The 15,925-nt window shown below is 44.8% G+C and overlaps 1 protein-coding gene and 1 non-coding gene across 11 annotated transcripts in view; one reads left to right on the top strand and one right to left on the bottom strand.

The window, feature by feature from the left end:
* Slc39a11 (solute carrier family 39 member 11) overlaps positions 1-15,925 on the bottom strand; it is a 397,212-nt gene that overhangs the window by 162,282 nt on the left and 219,005 nt on the right. The window lies entirely within an intron of this gene.
* Positions 5,143-5,217, top strand: Trnat-ugu (transfer RNA threonine (anticodon UGU)). Its single transcript has one exon. It is a non-coding gene; the product is annotated as a tRNA-Thr (tRNA).

Raw genomic sequence — 15,925 nt, 5'->3', positions numbered from 1 at the left:
AATGAATACAATGGATCTCACGCCTCTGATAAGTATGGCTGACTTCTATTTAAGGAGACAGGCCAGATAGGCCTGATCTACGCTCAGGAGCTCTTACAAGGAGTTCTCTACAGTTGATCTCTAAAGAGGAAAGTCAAAGATTTCTCTGGGTCTAAGGCTCAGCCTCGTGCACTCGGAAAGGGCACCCCTAGGCACTGCCGTCCATGAGAGGGAAGAACAAGCGATCACCAGAAAACATCTGTTGACGGCGGAAGCCCTGGCTTCTGTCGAGATGTCCTTCTGGAAGCTTCTGAGAGGAAGAGCTGGGATCTCAAATACGACTGTGCACGCTGAGTACTAAACCCTGGGCTCCTTCCCCAGAGACTCTGCTCGTGAGAGCCGTGGCAGATGCATTTTTAAAAACCTGATTTTCTGAAAATGAAATGATCATAAAGAAAAGAAAATGCTATGCAATCCCTCTGCCCTGATAATCCCTGCTGACATTTGAAAGTGTGACAGTAACACAGGTTCCTGATTACAAGAGGAAATACAAAGGAGAGAGTAGAAAGGAAAACCAGGAGTCCCATTCTCTGATCCCCAAGTTCTCATGGGTAACCACTGATCACAGATTCGAAGGCGTCCTTCCAGAAAAAAACTGCTACACTAATGTCAGGTCACAAGTCCTTTCCTGCATTTTTCTATCCAAAAGAAACAGAAATTATATTCAGTTGTAGAATTAACTTATTTTCCCCCTTAAAATAACCTGCAGAATTTTCTACATCTGCACTTTAAAACTACCTCAGTTAAATAGAATTGTAGTAGGAAAAGAATTGCTTTTTTCTTTCTTTTTTTTTTTTTTTTTTTTAAAGATGGTGGAGAAGGGGTCTCCCTGAGTTGCCCAGGCTGATCTCAAACTCCTAGACTCAAGGGATCTTCCCACCTCAGTCCCCCAAGTAACTGGGACCACACATGCTCCCCCTCACTCCTGCTTAGGAATCCGATTTCTAATCAGTGTGATGGAACACAGGGGTCAGTAGATGGCCCTGAGAAACCCTGACCTAAAGACAGGTATATTACAGGCATCCCTCTCTGGTTTCCAGGGCAGTGCATGCTAAGGCATTGAAAACGCCCTCTGCTTCTCCCCGGCACACAGAGTCCCAGCAAACCTCTGGATCCACTGCATGGGGCACTGTAGCTATGACACAGATGGATGATTAACCCCATGCAGACTGTTTGTCCACCTGCAAGGGTCTCCCCATAACTGCCAAGGGTCAGGTAGCATGGGACAGGGAATCATGGCTGGCTATTCCACTGAAAGCGGGTGCCCAGAGGCAATTCATTCATTTGCAAGGCATCCTGGGTAGACCCCCAAATGGCCATCATCCATTTCCAGTCTCCACCTAAGGCTCAGGAAGCAGCCCTGAGGCTGGTCTGCACAGCTCCACACTAGCCAAAGGCAGTCATCCCTCTGGCCCCTCCCCTTTGGGCCCCACTCTCCTGCAGATTTTTTGGCTGACTGCTAAGTGGCTCCAAAGGTGATGTTGCTACTGATTTGCCTGAAGCATCATTTTGCATTCTCACTTATCTGGTAATTGGAAAAGGTTTGCCTGCTAATGAGTCTGCATTATCCTTCATCTAATTATCTCTGAAAATCCCCTCCTCCCTGGCTGCAGTGATGATGTTGCTGGCGATCATGGCCGGGGGAGAGGTGTGATGTAGTGCCAGAGCTCTGAAAACCCTTGTAAATTTCCTAAGTCATAAGAGAGATAGATGAGTCTTTTGTTAGTCATAACATGCCTGAGTTCAAGTTAAGGAGGTGATTTCTGGGAAGCCCTTAAGGATGGGGGAAGTCTGGGGGTCAGGGGAGCCCACCATGTGATTAGACGGTTGGAACCTTCACCCCTCCCCAGTTGGCTCCCCCGCAGGCCTGACCTCTGGAGAGGGAGAGGAGATGCAGGTTTCACTCAACAGTGAAATGGCCCTCCAATGGCCAAGGATTCAATCAAGCATGCAACACAAGCCCCCCAAAAGACAAGGTTCAGAGACCATCCTGGGTGCTGGCAAGGGGAGGGATTGGGAGGGCAGTATGTGCCCCTTCCCCGCGCCTTGTCCAGCACCTCCTTCCTGTGTCACCGCTCCTGATCAGACCCTCTTCTAATAAACAGATAACCAGAAAGGGAACTGCTTTCCTAAGTCCTGAAAGCAATCCAAGCAGACCGTCAAACCCAGGGAGGTGGTCATGGGGTCTCTGCTTTATTGGCCAGTGGTCAGCCTCCTAGTTGACAACCTGGACTTGGAAGTGGACTCTAAAGTGGGGGTGTTCTTGTGGGACTGAGGAATCAGATGATATCTCTGAGCAAATGGTGACAGAATCTAACAATCGCAGGACACCTGGTCAGTGCTGGCAGAGTAGCCTGGTGTAGGGGACCCTGCGTGTCTGGTCACAGCAGTGCTCTTTGTGGGGAGTACAGAACAAGAAGGAAGGAGAAAGTCAAATATGTGTCCTTGCTCCTGTCCTTTGCCTGGGGAAGGCAGGTGATCCCAACTCAGCAGACAGAAGGGAGGTGTCTAGGAGGTGAAGGGATTGGAAGTCGAGAGCCAGACGTTTACAGACCTCCTGGGGAGTGCCCAGGGCTGCACCCACAGGCCACCCTCATACTCCCAGGTGAGACTCCAGACTCAGGAAAGCCTGGGACACAGGTGTGTGCCTCTCTGCTCCCAGGTGGTTCAACCCGCCCAACCGCCAGGTTCTCAGCCTTGACAGATCTCTTGATCTGTGGTTATGGCAACTTGGACTCATAACTGGCGATGGTAGAGAAGCCCAGAATACAGGTCTGCAGAGGAAAGGCGATGGGAAGCAGAGAGGAGAGGTGCTGGTGGGAAGCAGGGTGGGAGGAATAAGCACATGCCCTCCGCTGCCACTTCCCAATCCCTGTGCCCAGAGGCTCAGCGGGTCTCGTCACCCTTGCACGCTGCTTCCTTGGGATACAGTCTGCTTTCTTCCTTCAGCTGGTCTGAGGCAGGTTCCCTCCCTTTTATCCCAAGCACCCCTCCTAGATCACCTTAACGAGACCCCCTCTCGACATAAAAAAAGAAAAGTCCTAGGGATGTAGCTCAGTGGTAGAGCACCCCTGGGTTCAATCCAGGAGGAGGAGGGGAAGAAGAGGAAGAGCAAGAGGAGGAGAGGGGGGAAAGAAAAGGAGGAAGAGGAGGAGGAGGGGAAGAGGAGGAGGAGGGAAGAGGGGGAGGGGAGGCAAAAGAAGGGGGAAGGGAGGGGAGGAAGAGGGAAAAGAGGAGAAAAGGAGGAAGAGGAAGGGAAGAGAAGGGAGGAAGAGAAGGGAGGAGGAGGGGGGAGGAGGGGGGAGGAAGAGGAGGAGGAGGAAGAATCATCGTCATCTCTGGGGATGCAGCTGGGGTATGAAGAAGCAGCTCTGGAGGATGGAGCTGGGGTGTCCCTTGGCAAGGCAGTCTAGGGAGGCTGAGGATGCTGAGCAAAGCTGAGGGACTGGAGGAGGGGAAAATCCTGCTGCTTGAAATTCAAGTCTATGAACGTCTGCTTTCGGGGTCAAGAGGCTGGTAGAGGACCCTAGAATTGCTAGCCAGACAGAAAACCTAGGTGCCCGCCTCCTCCTGCCTTCAAAACCTTGCTTCCAAAGGAACCACCACAAACAGTTCTGAGCAGACAGAAGGAACCCTGAGGATGGGCAGCATGTTCTCGATGCGAGGGAGGATGTGGTAGAGATGCGGGCTGCTCTCTGTCCAGGCCACCTCCAGCTGGAGCCCCATCAGCCTCCCTGACTGGAGAAACCACACCCGGGGTTTTGGCCCAACTGATTGAGCAAATAGGACCGAGTGCGGAGTTCAGGACTCAGTCATTTCTAGTTCTTTCCCCCTGAAAATAGGGCCTACCGGATTTTATCTCCCAAATGAAGGTAAGGAATGCTTTGAGGACCGTAGACTGAATGAACTGGGGGTAGGGAGAACCAAACTCCCAGTTGGGCAAATATATCTCAAAAGCGGTGCAAGAGAAAAACAGTAAATCCTAGCAGAGAGGAAAGGAGGAAACAGGACTATTTTAAGGAGAAGCTGGTGCAATTAGACCGGATGCTGGAATGACATTTGTAAAGGGGATGGGGAGTCGCAGGAACGTAATTAAGCGAGCTGTGTGCATTATTTTAAATCCCATTCCCATTAACACAGTAAACATTACACTTAATTCATCATCGAATTTGCCAGCAAAGCTGCAGGGTAACACTTCAGCCCAAAGTTTAATTACACCCAGGCAGAATGAAACATTTGTCATGTCCCCAAGAGATGTCACAGGAGGAAGACGGAGCTTTCAAAATGGCCAGGTGACAGGCACCTTTCTGAACACAGCTGTCATTATCAAGGGACTTCAGGGGAGGCCAGCAGGATCCTGGGACCCCAAGAAGCTGTCCAGTTGGTGCCAGCAAGCTTGCAAAATGGGACATGACTTTATGCAAAAGCTGTCCAGACTCGGTGGTACCACCTGCCCCCAGTCCATCCTCTGTCCATGTCCTCATCTGGCTCACATGCTCGCCCACCACCGTGCCCATTTGCATATGTGTCTGTCATCCGCCTCATGTGGCTCTGATGGATGACCCAGTTTGTGTGTGTATGCTAATTAGTGACAGTCTGCCCTGGAGTCAGGGTTTCTTTTCTAACTCATTTTCTTTTTCCTTGAAGCGCTCTCTATGCTTACTACGTCGGCACCTCTTCTGCAGGGGTCAAAGCTAAGCCTGGAGTTTTCTCTTCTTGCCTTGAGACACCACGGTGCTCTGCTAGAACCCCAAAATCTCCAGGTCGCTGGGTGGACACATAAGGAGGATTGTCCCTGATGAAAATGTATACATGCATTCCTTCTACTGTCATGTATAACTAATTAGAATTTTAAAAATTAATAATATTTCCATGAAGCTGTTCCCCAAAACTATAATGTTATATGTTACCTCTCACATTGGGAAACATATACCATATATGTTACATTTGTATGTTTGTGTATATAAATATTTTAAACTTATAAAATTATTCAGTGGCCAAAAAAAAAAAAAGAACAGGGAGCAACTGCTGGATACTTATGAAGAGAAGTGGGCCATGCCCCCACAGCCTACGTTAAGTTCAGAAGAGCCAGAAAGAGGGGCTGGGGAGATAGCTCAGTCGGTAGAGTGCTTGCCTTGTAAGCACAAGGCCCTGGGTTCGATCCCCAGCACCCCCCCAAAAAAAGAGCCAGAAAGATTCCACTGAGTTCTAAATGTTTGACTCTGCTTATTAGAACACAGTGCAGGTGAGGCCACAGCCACAGAACCTTAGCACCTGCAGACTGCAGAAACCTTTCCAATCTCCCTGTACCCACAGCCATAAAATAAGCCCCACCCAGGTCCTAGGCAAGCACCCAGCAAATGCAGGCCCTTGGCTATGAGGTGGCTAAGAGGAAATGCACAGCTAATCCAGCTGGAATAGCTAATGCCCAATTAAGCGCCATTTCACCAAAAGATACAAAAGAACCATTATTCATCCTTAAGCAACACCCTGTTTTCCTTAGATCAGTGTCAGCCTCAAGTTTTACTGAGAAAGACTAGTGTCTGTTAGGGGTGTGCTTTTGAGGGAGTGTGCTGGAAAAGGCTTTGTGATCAATTGCTCATGCCTTTCCAACCCAATTGCCTCTGTCTTGCCTTCTCGTTGTGAACACCCGTTATACTGAGTCTGAACAGTAATTCACAAGGCAAAATTATTGGTGATTTTATAATACAGCCCATTTTCCTGACTCCTTTGAAGGGTGGGCAATTAAACCCTCAAATGCAATTATTTTCATTCAGGTCAGTGTCACATTGAAATGGCCAAAAGAGGGGGAAACCTTGCCCTTGCAATGAGCTTGTGATGCTCAATTGAAACCCACCAATTATTTTTTCCCCAATTACTTGTGAAAGGTAATCAAGGTGAGAGAAAAATCTGAAGCAAGGCAGGGCAGAGAAATGGCTGGTAATTTTTCCAGTGAAAGGGACGTGTCCATGTGCCCAACTCCGGTGCTCCTATGGGAGCCAGTTGGTCACAATCCATGGTCTCAGGGGATTTGGGTGGAGACCCAGGACAGTGTGCTTTATTCTGGCTTTGTGCTGGGCTCGTGTTTTCACGTCCAAGGTGAGTGAAAGAATGAACTGGATGTGGTCCTCATATTTAAAATGAACCCAGGGAACATCTCTGTTCCAGGACCAGGGCTGCTCTTGAACATGCTTTAATTCTGTTGCAACTACCCTGTCCCCTTTTGCTGCTACTGTGGCACAGGGGTCTCGGTGCTTCACTTCTCTTGGAAGTTTCAGGAAAAAAGAAAGCCCCTTAGGAAACTCCCTTCACATATTTCAGGAAAATAAACACGCTTCCCAGTCCTGAGGGCTTCCTCGCTGCTTCAGTATGCAGATCCTGCTCCAAGCTCTGGCTCTTTCCCTACATTTCCTCTTGGTCTGATATTCCCTGCATTCAGACACTTCTACCCCCATGGCTCTTTCCAGTTCCTATCCCTAAAATGTATGTGATCTCCACCCACCAGTAAGCAACCGGTTCTGCAGTAGCCTCCTGCTGGGTGTCTTTTAACCTAATGCAAGTCTGATGCTCTTCACCTGGAGACAGCTTCATGCATGTGAGGTCCCTGGATCGGGTCCAGGGGAAGTCTGACCTTATCTCCGTCCCAGAAGGACCTCTGTTTCCTTAAGTAGTAAGTAATGCAAAAGGTAAATAATGGATTACAAGAATACAGACCATGTTCCAGAGCTGAGGACCTCAGAGAGTTACTCCTATTGGTTCATGGGGGATGTGGATTTTACGCATCTTTCACTAAGGTCCTCTGGTTGAGGATCCCAGCCAGGATCCCACATTATAATAAGCTCCTCTAGGCTGTGACAGTTTTTTAGACTTTTCTTGTTTTTGATGACTTTGACAATGTTGAGAAGTACTGGTCGGGTACTTTGTAGGATGTCCCTCAATTTGGATTTTTTAAATCATGGCTAGAAGGGGAGTGAGGGTCCACAGAGGTCAAGTGCCCTTCACATCACATTAGCATACATGCTGTCGACAAGACTTGTCTCTGACACATTAACCTTGATCACCTGGCCAAGGTCAAGGTTATCAAGCACAGCACACACTCAAGGGAGAGAGGCAAGGTCCACCTTCATGAGGAGGGAGTGTCTACATATACTATACGGGATTTTTCTGTACAGATTTGTCTCTTCTTCCCCATCTATTATTTATTCAATCATTTACCTAAATTAGTATGGACTCAGGTGTATTTAGTTTATACTTTGGGTTACAATCCAATACTGCATTATTAATTTTGCTGCTGAAATTGTTCCACTGGTGGCCACTGGGGACTCTTTCTGGTTGGCACCTGTTCAATTACATTTTAATACCGCATCTAGAGTGGGGAATCTATAATTAAGAAAGGAAATTAAATGGCTGTTTTCCCTCCCTTCGATTATACATTGAAAATTTCTCTACCTCACATGAATACAGAACTGGGTCCACCCATCCAACATGCTGAATAGCCCTTTCCTGAAATCCTTGCGACCAGAAGTTTTCTGAATTTTGAATTTGGAGGGGGTGGGATTGGGAATACATAAGACGACAGCTTGGGGATGAAACGGAAGTCTAACCACAAAATTAACTTATGTTTCATATACCCCTCCATATGGATAGCTTCAAGGAAGTTTTATGGAATATTTCTAAGTGCACCTGCTTTTGACTGGGAGGTCATGTGGGAAATTTGCCACTTGTAGCATCATGGTGGCACTCAAAAAGATTTTGGATTTGGGAGCATTTTGGATTTTCCTATTAAGAAGGCTCAAACTGCACTAGCTTTTCAACATTATGGAGCTGAGGGAACAGGGACTTCTGCTGAATGTCTGAGTTGGGAGCATGGCCAACCACATGACTGCTCAGGGAGAAGTTGAGATTCTGCTCAAGAATGTGGAGGAAGAAGGAGCTGAGGTGGCCAAAGACATGAGCAAGGCAGCTGGGTGGAGTGGGGAGGTGCTTCCCAGGAGCTCCATGGGAAAATCCAGCCCAAATAACGGAGTTTTAGATGATGGGAGTGGGTGTGGCTCAGGGGAAGAGCCCTTGTCTAGCATGCACAAGGCCCTGGACTGAAGCCCCAGGACCACCAAACAAACAAACAAAAGGGATCCCCCAAAGTGGAAAATATCAGAAACAGGTTCCAGGTACACTGATGGCTAGTCTTCTTTATCTCCCCAACCCTCACTGCCCTGCACACAGCAGGGGCTCCATCATTGGTCACAACGTGGGGAAGGAGAGAGGGGGTGGGGAAGGAGAGAGGGGATGGGGCAGACCATGTGAGGATCCAGCAGATTACTTCAGATCTGCAAACCCTGGCTTGCACTGGCTAGAAGGAATGCATAATATTAATTAATGTATTCTGTTAATTAATGTATATTAACAAGACTGACTAATTGGTGATTCATCTGCTCCTTCTCCTAGTCTCAACCCACAGAGGCAGAGAAAGCTTTGTGTGTTCTGACTGTCTCTAGGAGAAAAGATTCAGGAGTATAGGGCTCCAAAATCTAGGAACTAAATAAAGAACATTGAAAGAGCTCATCAGAGTCCTAGCCACCTCTAGGTGTGCAGTTATATCTGAAAGTCAGCAATTCCCTTGGTTATACTCAGTTTCTTTTGTTTCATTTAAGATAAAATTTAATACTCTTTTTTAAAATTGCACACAAAAACCCTAATCAGATATGTAGAATTGTTTAAGAATGTTTATAGAGGGCTGGGGATATAGCTCAGTTAGTAGAGTGCTTGCCTTGCAAGCATAGGGCCCTGGGTTCAATCCCTAGCATCACACACAAAAAAAGAATGTTTATAGAGATCATCTCCAGGTGGGGCGGGGGTAGAACTTAAGGAGATTTCTTGCCTCCTTCTCTGGACTCTATATTGCTTAAGTGTTTAGAAAACGCAAGCATCATTTTTTGCAAACATAACCAAGTCATAAATTAGAAAGCAGTCTCATCCTCTGAGCCTCATCCTACCATCCCTCCCGAGAGGCCCCGCACCTTCTAGGCACATGTGTGCTTCCATCTGTGTATTTAATATTCCCTCCCACCACAATGCTGCAGGGCCTGAGGTCAGGAGCTGCGTGGTGGACATATTACACACGTGCTCTGAAGAAACGGCATACAGCAAAGCAAGGCCATATAACATAATGGCCTCTCTGCTGATTTATCTTTGAGGACTGAAAAAGCCATCGAGATTGACCCTAAATTTTTTTTTCACATATACCTTAAATGACAGAATGTTCTCTGACTACAGGGATCGCATTTTTAGAAATCTGCAGGACTTTGTCATCTTTCACCTGGAGAAACTGAAGGCGGCTGAGCTGCCCTTATTGCTTTCATGGGCCAGGAGGGATGAGACCAATTCTAGCTTCATGGGCTGTTTCTTCCCATGGCTGTATGTAAACAAGTGAGAGACTCAGAGATCTTGATTCCTTCCTAAAGCTCACTGGTAAATAGCTGTGGGTGACCAAGCCAGTTCCACGGCTTGACCCCAGGAGCGCCCCTTCTAAGCCGGTGGAGGGATGCCCCTCGGAAAGCTGTGGACATGGACGTGGTCCAGCAACATTTCCGGTAATCAGGGTGGGGGTCCCTCTTGTTCTCCTAAACCTCTCTGCAATCATTAACCCTCCATTCCTCCTCTGGAAACAAGGTTGCCGCCATTTCTAGTCTCCTTCAATAATGAATTTGTTCTAAATGTTCTTAGCATCATCTTAACTGGTTTGCACTGTTGCTCCTTACATTTCTATTTGGAAGATAAATTAAGAATGCTAAATGTCAGCATCTAAGTGATTCTCTCATCTGTCATTGGATTGTTGTAAAAAAAAGAAATTCCACCCTGTTCACCCAAGAGTTTCTGCTTCGTTCGGTCTTGGACCTGTGAGTCTGACTCTGTGGAGCCCTGGAGCTGATCCACATCTCAGCATGCTCTTCTCTCAAACATGGATTCTCGAAAAGTTTTTCATGAGAACAACAGAGAGAGATTTGAGATTAGAGGGAGCAGCTGGGAGGTATGACCTTCCACGAAGCCATACAATGGTGGCACCGTTACTGCTGTTGCTACACCCTTGTCTTTGTGCATGTGGCATTACCTTGACCCTGGGCTCCTGGAAGTCACTGTCACAAAGAGGAAAGGCAGACAGGGTAGAACAGGATGACCCATGGGTACACCCAACCTCACACCCACAGGGCACCAAATGAAGGCGGGCATTCACTGTCCCCCACATGCTTCCCAGATCTTTGCCCTAAAAGGTGATTCTTCACTTTTTTAGAATGGTTATAGATAGCTTTGAGAATTTGATATAGTACTAACCATCTCCTTAGGAAAATGCATACACACACACACACACACACACACACACCAATTTCATGCACCTCCGTGGTTATTAACTAATCCTCGGTTATTACATCCTGAAAGACAGGGCGGCAGGGACAGAAGCATCAAGGTGCTCTATGAAGGGGTTCCTGGGCCCAGACCCCACCCAACCTCAACCTTGAAGCCAGTATCTAGTAACTGCTCCCATTACTGCAAAACCAACATCACAGTTTGGGCAAAGGAACGCTTACTTCATCCTTACAATTTTTCCTCTAATTTGAAACTTAAATTCAATGAAACATTAACCCACAGTTAGAAAGTTTGCACTTGGCCTACAGAGACTTACACTTTCCATTAGCGGCTGTTAAAGGGGTCAGGCAAGTGCATATAATAGAAACACCATTGATTAGAAACAGTAAATTTGTAGGAAAGACACTTAAAAATATTCTTAACCATGATGGCATCACGCTATACTCTGAACCTGTCCTCTTAAAAAGAAAAAAGTAAATACACAGTCTAACCTTCTTTAAAACATCATACCCCACTGCAACTTCACTGCCCCTGGAAACCCGTCAGAGAAAGATGACTCTCTCCAACCAGGGAGACATCAAATGAAGGCCATGTTTACACTGTAACTTCATTATGGAGTAAATACTCTGCTGGAAAAATCATAATCATGAAATTCAATGCCAAATGTAGCATCTCTTTAAACACAATGCACATCAAAGTCTTAAAAACATCTCATTAGAAAGAACAGTGAGGGGCTTTGATGCGGAGTCCAACACAGATGGGACCTCTCTGGGAGATGCTGAACAAGGGGAAACAGGTGGACTTCACTCTGCAACGTGAAGTCTTGTCTGCTCTGCCTGGCTTTCTCGAACAGGTTGTGGGATGGTCCAGGCCCTGTGCAGCAGAAGTGCCAGTCCAGCGTGTAACACGTGCAACTGTGCCTAGTGAGGATCCCAGACAGATCCACCTACTCCAAAAGGCAGCAACATGAGAGAAACAAAGAATGGATGGAATGAGCAGGAAGCAAATAGCAAGAAGATAGACTCCAATAGACTCCAACCTAACCACACTGATAACCCACATTAAATGCAAATGGTCAAAAGAAACCAATTAAAAGGTGGAGGTCTAAAAGAACAACCTAGGTAAGAATTTAACCAATGAAGGGAAAGACTCCTAGGCTAAAAGTTACAAATATTGCTAAGAAAAATGAAGATTCCTTATTTATTTATGGGGAGAAGACTTCATTCTATGTGTTAGAAGACTAAATGATGGCAGTTCTTCTAAATTGCTTAATAAATTTAATGTAACACCTATCAAACATCCAACAGGTTTCAGGTAGAAATTGATAAGCTAATTCTAAAAGTCAATTGGAAGTTTTTTAAAAGACATAAAATAGGACTGGGGCCGTAGCTTAGTGACAGAGCACTTGCCTAGCATGTGTGAGGTGCTGGGTTTGATTCTCAGCACCACATATAAATAAATAAAATAAAGATTCACCAACAACTAAAAAAATTTTTTTCTAAAAGACACAAAATATAACAACTTTGTAAAAGAGTAATGTGGTTGCCGGACTGGCATTACTTGGTTTCAAAAGTTCTATGAAGATTCCATGATCAAGACAAGTTGATATCAGCATAAAGATGGACATACAGGTTCATGAAACAGAAGAGAAAGTCCAGAAATACATACATACATATATATATATATAATACATATATATATTACATACATATATAATACATATATATCATATATATATATATATTATACATACACACACACACACACACATATATATATATATTAAAGCCAATCAGTGGGAAAAGGAGACTATTTCCTACAAATGGTGCTCACTGGACCAAATGGATAAATAGATATCCACACACTATGGATAAACTCCCTGGATCTGAACCCTAACATCATATATAAAAATCAACTCAAGATGGATAACTGACCTAAATGTAAAACCTAAAATTATAAAACGTTTATTCTTTGATAAAAATTTTATCTCTTGAGTAATGTTCTAGGTTTTTCAGTAGATTTACTACCAATTGCTACACATTTAATTGATTTCACATAGACAGGTCACATCAAAGGAAACCCCAGATTGAATGGAACATTTTCCCCTGTGGTCCTCAGCTTCTAACCAGTAGAAAAACATCTCAGTATTAGGCAAAAATGAACCCCCCCAATTTGGATAATTTATTAACCCAGCACAATTTCCATTCCTCAACATTTGTAGCCTTGGTTTACTTTCCATTGACCAGAGTTGTCCAACCCAGCTTGGAAAGATCATTGAAAAGAACTTCCTTTGGCCTACGCTGACCTCTACTTTTTTCACTACTCATAAGCATAATGAAGGTAGGCGATCTGCACCATCAAACCTACTGACTTCAGCCGTCAGCATGACCATCATTCTCATGGATGGTTGAATTAAACTTCTTTTATAAATTTATAAAAACTTAATTTATGTAAGTTATTGAAACTATTCAAGGGAGCTCATGTAAAAGAGAGTACTGGTAAAAGGGCAGTCCAGGTCCTGGCCAGATTGACAGGGCAGAGGTAGTTTTCAGAAACATTTCTGCCCATCCATCCCTTCCTTCTGCATCTTTAAAGGTTTTCTTGGTTTTGCACAGAGTTTTCCATTAGTGGCAAATATGGCCTTGGGTCAGTTCAAGCTTCATGGTCTTTAACACCCCATAGCTCTCCACATCTTCTGGCACCAAAATCAATCTTGAATAGAAACCTAAAGGACCGTCTTTGGTTCACATAACCAGCTCTCAGACCCACATGCATTCAGGTAGATGAAGAACTCAGATTATTGAGCCTAGGTCAACACTGGAATTCATTATCGATGAACTAAAACTATAAATCATCTACAAGAAAACAGGAAAATGTTTTTTGTTACCCTTGATAAGGCAAAGATTTCTCACCTCTTATACAACAAAACCAAAATCCATGAAAGTAATGACAAATTAACTCCATCGAAATTAAAATATTTTTCTCTTCCAAGAGTCACTGTTAAGAGAATGAAATGACAAGCCCAGGACCTGAAGAAACTCTCTGTAAATCCAAATTCTGATTTAAAATAAAAATAGAGATACACAGAGAGGACACATAAAGAACTCCCCAAAACTCAGTCATAAGAAACAACTCAATTAAAAATGGACAAAGGATTTGAACAGCCCCGTCATCAAAGAATGTGTGTGGAAGATATCTAAGCCCATGGAAAGATGCTCAACAGCATTAGTCACTGGGAAAATGCAAAATAAAATGCATGATAAAATGAAATGTTAAATGAAACTTGTTAAATGAAAATGCTACAGACTGACCCTGCTATGCATTGATGCTGATTCAGAGGCGGTAGGACTTGCACCTCAGGTGGCAATGGAAAATGGCAGCAGTACTGTGGGAAAGAGCTTGGTAGTTACTTCAAAAGTTCAAGCGGACACTGTATAGGATCCATCATCCCACTCCTAGGTTTCTATCCCAAGAAATGATGGCGTGTGTCTATGCAAAGGCTTATACACAGATGTTTACTGCAGCCTCAAACTCTAAACAACCTAGGTATCTTTCAACAAGTGATCAGGTAAATAACTTGGCCACGCCATATAATGAAATATAGCTCTACAATACAATGGAATTATCTTGGTTGTGGTGAGCATTACATGGGTGTGCCCCTGTGTCAAAATTTATCATAGAGTCACACTTAAATGTGTGAAGGTTTCTGTATGTCAATTATACCTCAATAGCTATTTTTAAATCTTTGGAAAAGTCCGAGTTAAATAATATTAAGTAAATTTCTTCCCTGTGGGATTTCCAAAGCCTCTAAATGTTAAGTATAGGTCTGACTACTTTTCCAAAAGAGAATATGTGTCTTTTCCCAATTATTTTTTCTTCCACCGTGTCTTTTTAAAAACTTTTATTTTCAAAAAAAGTTTTATGTTTTCACTGAGTTTCTCATGCAGCTGGCATTTCATGGATCACTTTGGAAAATACAGCAAAATTTGTTCTTTAGAATTTCTAAGTGGCAAATGACAGGAACAATCTTCTAAAATGTCTTCCAAACAAGAGAGGACCCAGTTCCACAGAACCTGCTCTGGTGCATAAGAAAGCATCAGAGCTGCCAAAATACACATGCACCTTTGACCTCTGAGGCTGCAGAATGACTTTAGCTTTTAAGTGCAGCTACAGGTCCTGCTTTTGAGTCCTCCGGTTTCTACTAAATAAGAAGCGATTGGCTAGGATTTAGTGGTCTCTTCCGTTCCTGACATCTGCTAGTGGTAGTTGTTATTGTTATAATATAAATTATAACAAAAGTTATAATACTAAATTATTTGAGTTCCCCAGAGTATAACATCCTGAGGAAACAATCAAAATAGCTGCTTTTTCAACTCCCTCTTTAAGAAACACACTGCGGACATCCACAATTCAAGTGACAGGAAGAAGAGAAATGCTCAGAAAATTCAAGTCCGGGTGATTTTCCTGAGCTCCCAGAAGGCCACTGTGCATGGCTAATCTCAATGGTCCCTGCAGCCTCTCTCTGACTAATCCAGTGCTGACTCCAAAGCGTTGCAGCTGTCTGGGTATGTCTTTTTTTTTTTTTTTTTTTTTTTTGCAGTGCTGGGGATTGAACCCAGAGACCTTGTGCTTGCAAGGCAAGCACTCTACCAACTGAGCTATCTCCCCAGTCCTCCAGGCATGTCTTTGAGCCGCAGGTGTAGCTGGCCGGCTCAGCTATTTGACTCGCACAATTCACTGTGACTGGTTCATCTAGAAGCCTGGGTTCCATCTGAGTCTACTCACCGGCAAGGTCTCACATCCCACTGGGGCAGGACAGATCGACAGCTTTTCTTGTTCAAAGCTCTCACAACCTGCTTGAGGCAGAGCATGCTTTTAAGAGGAATTATGAGAAGGGTCCCCCCATCTACTGGGCAGCATGGCGCAATGGAAGCATGGTCAGTGAAAACCGCAAAGCCACAGGACGGGGCTATATTCTGCAGAGTGCTCTCAATACTGTTAGCACATGCACTTGAGTCCACCTTCACCGGATGCTTCTGTAGCTGTCTGTACCAGCCCTTTCCCCAACACTACATCCTCTATAAAATCCTCGGCATGACTGCTATCAGAAATTTGGATGATCAGAGAGACAACCCAGGTGTCACCATTCTAATGACTGAGCCAGTGCAAGCGCCCTCCTGGGCGATTCTTAAATGGCATAAAAGGGACCCTCAGGCTCATCTGTTCTGAAGCTTTTCAAAGTTCTGTGGGGCAGGAGCTTGCTAGGTGATTAAAGGAAACCTGGGAACATATTCCAGGTTCTGTTCTTCTAGGGATGCAGAGTGACGTCATTACTTTTTCTGAGGCTTCACTGAGAAATGATCCCAGGAATCCCACCAGGTTGTAAGGGAGAAGCAGCCAATAAAAATGTGTTCTGGTCTCATCAAGGGGAAGTGACCAATGGAAAGTCATGACAACCACCATTGGTTATTCCCCAACCCCCTTACTGGGGCAGGAAGGGAGTGCTATCTTTATACATCATACT

Source organism: Sciurus carolinensis, chromosome 3, assembly GCF_902686445.1.
Source record: "Sciurus carolinensis chromosome 3, mSciCar1.2, whole genome shotgun sequence".
NCBI lineage: Eukaryota > Metazoa > Chordata > Mammalia > Rodentia > Sciuridae > Sciurus > Sciurus carolinensis.
Note: the sequence above shows the minus strand (reverse complement) of the source record. Positions and strands in the feature narration are given on the sequence as shown.